The 4,404-nt window shown below is 40.4% G+C and overlaps 1 long non-coding RNA gene across 2 annotated transcripts; it reads right to left on the bottom strand.

Annotated features, from left to right (window-relative positions):
- Positions 1-1,427: 1,427 nt before the first annotated feature.
- LOC127916822 (uncharacterized) lies at positions 1,428-3,101 on the bottom strand. Of its 2 annotated transcripts, none has more exons than XR_008096180.1 (3): positions 2,974-3,101; positions 2,291-2,473; positions 1,428-2,072 (listed from the first exon to the last, which is right to left on the bottom strand). It is a non-coding gene; the product is annotated as an uncharacterized LOC127916822 (long non-coding RNA). The 2 variants fall into 2 exon arrangements; XR_008096179.1 differs by having other exon boundaries at positions 2,291-2,528; positions 2,974-3,095.
- Positions 3,102-4,404: the final 1,303 nt, after the last annotated feature.

Here is a 4,404-nt window from a genome sequence, read left to right as displayed (position 1 = left end):
TGTGCAGCGACGCTCCCCATCCAACCTGACAGAGCTTTCGAGGATCTGCAGAGAAGAATGGGAGAAACTCCCCAAATACAGGGGTGCCAAGCTTGTAGCGTCATACCCAAAAAGACTTGAGGCTGTAATCGCTGCCAAAGGTGCTTCAACAAAGTACTGAGTAAAGGGTCTGAATGCTTATGTAATTTAAAAAAATATTTGCTAACATTTCTAAAACCCTTTTTTTGCTTTTGTCGTTATGGGGTATTGTGTGTAGAATGATGAGGGGGGGAAACAATTTAATCCATTTTAGAATAAGGTTGTAACTTAACAAATGTGGAAAAAGTCAAGAGGTCTGAATTCTTTCAGAATGCGCTGTACGAGTGTTTTTAATGGGGAAAAATAAACATGAATAGCTATTTATATTATATTTAATTGTTATTAGCTATTTGTCTATATTGCATGTGTTGTATGCATAAGGGCAGTGAAAAGTACCAATATTTATGTATAGTTGCATGTTTTCATAAGCGTAAATTGGGTCCCAGGCTGAAAAAGTTTAAGAACCCCAGATTTAGAGATGACATAACAACCATTCGACTGTGTTGTTCATGCCTCCGCGATACAGCGTTTTATAATGTTGTTTTTTTTAAATAGAAGAAACATGTTGATGTTGCTACGGCAACCAATTATTTCACAGAGACGATTTCAGAGCACTATCGTCTGTGTGCCAAAGTGCAGAATAAATTATGAATTTGCAAATGCTCAACACCTGTTGAATATGGCCGGTGTCAGTAAACTTTGGCAAAAAAAAAAGCGTAATTAAATTGTTGCCAGCACGGTTACAGTCACCAACGCTCTAGATGAAAACAGCCTAACCAGCTTTGCTACGATGAGTAACATGGTCAGAGTGAGGTGTTCTCTCGTTTGTGTCTGGAAGTAGCTCCCAAGCTCGCTAAATGGCCAATCTGACAACGCTCTGAATTTACAAACGTCCAGAGCGCACTCTGGCACTCCATATTGAATTTACCAACACACCACTTCTCTGAACAAATTTGTGGAATGTTGCTCCAGGTATGTAGAAACTAGCCTGGGTACCAGTCTGTTTGTGCTAACATTCCACTCGTTGTACTCTTTATCCTATGCCAAACGTGACTAGCTAGAAACCGAGGATGGAGACACTTTGCTCTGTTCCTAGTCATCTCATCTGTCCAAATATAGTTATAATGTCCCCTTCTGTTCAAATATAGGTCTATTCTCCCCCTCTGTTTAAATATAGTTAGAATGCCCAGCTCTGTTCAACTATAGGTCTAATGTCCTAGCCTGGGTACCAGTCTCTTTAGTTAATCCACTCCCTGTACTCCGTGTCATTGTGCCAAAGTGAATGGCTTTACTGCCATCTTGAAATATGAGTATTTTATCATTAATGAGCTCGAGGAGAACAGAGGACTTCTCTACTTTTGGTGGCCTTAACTCCATGTTGTTTTGCAATTATAATATTGACAAAGTTCCAGTGAAATTTTCTGCTTTTCATCGGCAGGCTTTCTTGTCATGGTCCTTAATTTATAAACACACTTTTTCTCCACACAGATATTATATATGGAATAATCGGGATATATTGTATAAAAATACCTCTCTGTTTTTAGAATATTGGTTCGGAAATAATATCCTATTGGTGAGCCAACTGGTAAATTCAAAGGGTCTTTCACTCAGTTATAAGGAATTCTTATCACTTTACAAGGTCCCTGTAACACCTAAAGATGTTGCAATTGTTTTAGATGCCATTCCTTCAGGTGTTGCTATGTTATTCAGGAACATGTCAAGACCCTCAGAGCCTACCTTCTGTTGACCCTGTTGACTCATCAGTAGGAAAGACCTGACCCTCAGAGCCTACCTTCTATTGACCCTGTTGACTCATCAGTAGGAAAGACCTGACCCTCAGAGCCTACCTTCTATTGACCCTGTTGACTCATCAGTAGGAAAGACCTGACCCTCAGAGCCTACCTTCTATTGACCCTGTTGACTCATCAGTAGGAAAGACCTGACCCTCAGAGCCTACCTTCTATTGACCCTGTTGACTCATCAGTAGGAAAGACCTGACCCTTCACTCATCAGAGCCTGACCTTCTGTTGACCCTGTTGACTCATCAGTAGGAAAGACCTGACCCTCAGAGCCTACCTTCTATTGACCCTGTTGACTCATCAGTAGGAAAGACCTGACCCTCAGAGCCTACCTTCTGACCCTTGACTCATCAGTAGGAAAGACCTGACCCTCAGAGCCTACCTTCTATTGTTGACTCATCAGTAGGAAAGACCTGACCCTCAGAGCCTACCTTCTATTGACCCTGTTGACTCATCAGTAGGAAAGACCTGACCCTCAGAGCCTACCTTCTATTGACCCTGTTGACTCATCAGTAGGAAAGACCTGACCCTCAGAGCCTACCTTCTATTGACCCTGTTGACTCATCAGTAGGAAAGACCTGACCCTCAGAGCCTACCTTCTGTTGACCCTGTTGACTCATCAGTAGGAAAGACCTGACCCTCAGAGCCTACCTTCTATTGACCCTTATGACTTGACATCAGTATTGAAATACCTGACCCCTGTTGACTCAGTGACCTACCCTTCTTGTCTATTGACCCTGTTGACTCATCAGTAGGAAAGACCTGACCCTCAAGAGCCTACCTTCTGTTGACCCTGTTGACTCATCAGTAGGAAAGACCTGACCCTCAGAGCCTTTCTATTGACCCTGTTGACTCATCAGTAGGAAAGACCTGACCCTCAGAGCCTTGGACCTTCTGTTGACTCATCAGTAGAAAGACCTGACCTCAGAGCCTACCTTCTTGTATTGACCCTGTTGACTTTCATATACAGTAGGAAAGACCTGACCCTCAGAGCCTACCTTCTGTTGACCCTGTTGACTCATCAGTAGGAAAGACCCCTCAGAGCCTACCTTCTATTGACCCTGTTGACTCAGCTCACCTGACCCTCAGAGCCTACCTTCTATTGACCCTGTTGACTCATCAGTAGGAAAGACCTGACCCTCAGAGCCTACCTTCTGTTGACCCTGTTGACTCATCAGTAGGAAAGATTTGTTTCTCTTTTGGTCCATTCAACAACAGAGCGATACATCCTTGTTTCAGCAGGATGTTGTATCTATGTACCTTATGTCGTGCCTTATTGGAATGGATTTATTGATAATATCTGTTGGGAAAAAGTTTGGCTGTTGCCACACACATACCTACTTGTTAACAAAATTAAGGAAGTTTCCTTTAAAATTATTCATAAATATTATCCTGCCAACCACTATATGAAGAAGTTTAAGGAAAACATCAACTCAAATGGCTCCTTTTAGTAATGACCACCCAGAAACAGTTGTGCATCTTTTTATGGCATTATATTCATGTAAGAAAACTGTGGCAAGACATCAGTAGGTTTATAATTGAACACATTTATGAAGATTTTACACTATTGTGGAGAGAGTCATGGTTCTGCATTGGATTTTCTTTAAGCTGGATTATGGTCTAATTTGAAATAAGGGGAATAATTTTTTGTAATTAATTTCATTATTCTTTTGGCCAAATTTCTATATTTACACAAATGTATCTATTTACAAACAGAAAACCTACATTTTGCATTTCTGTGTGTGGAGTAAATTGATCTAGTATTTTAAGACGGTTAAATGCTCTACTTTATGCAAAAAAGCTGTTAGAAAGTGATCTAGAGTTTATGCATGTCCCTTGTGGACTGAAAGTGGTGTGATCTGGTTCCTACGCATTTCTGTGTGTGCTAGCTAAAATCTTAGAGTTTATGCTTCCTCTTTATAAACTGATCTAGAGTTTATGCATTTCTGTGTTGAGTAAAGTGATCTAGAGTTTTCTTTCTGTGTGTGGACTAATGGATCTAGATTTATGCATTTCTGTGTGTGGAAAGTGATCTAGAGTTTATGCATTTCTGTGTGTGGATCTAGAGTTTATGCATTTCTGTGTGTGGAGTAAAGTGATCTAGAGTTTATGCATTTCTGTGTGTGGAGTAAAGTGATCTAGAGTTTATGCATTTCTGTGTGTGGAGTAAAGTGATCTAGAGTTTATGCATTTCTGTGTGTGGAGTAAAGTGATCTAGAGTTTATGCATTTCTGTGTGTGGAGTAATTTCTGTGTGTGGAGTGATCTAGAGTTTATGCATTTCTGTGTGTGGAGTAAAGTGATCTAGAGTTTATGCATTTCTGTGTGTGGAGTAAAGTGATCTAGAGTTTATGCATTTCTGTGTGTGGAGTAAAGTGATCTAGAGTTTATGCATTTCTGTGTGTGGATGATCTATTTATGCATTTCTGTGTGTGGAGTAAAGTGATCTAGAGTTTATGCATTTCTGTGTGTGGAGTAAAGTGATCTAGAGTTTATGCATTTCTGTGTGTGGAGTAAAGTGATCTAGA

This window comes from Oncorhynchus keta, chromosome 37 (genome assembly GCF_023373465.1).
Source record: "Oncorhynchus keta strain PuntledgeMale-10-30-2019 chromosome 37, Oket_V2, whole genome shotgun sequence".
Taxonomy (NCBI): domain Eukaryota; kingdom Metazoa; phylum Chordata; class Actinopteri; order Salmoniformes; family Salmonidae; genus Oncorhynchus; species Oncorhynchus keta.
The sequence above is the reverse complement of the archived record's forward strand: the minus strand, read 5'-3'. Positions and strand labels throughout refer to the sequence as shown.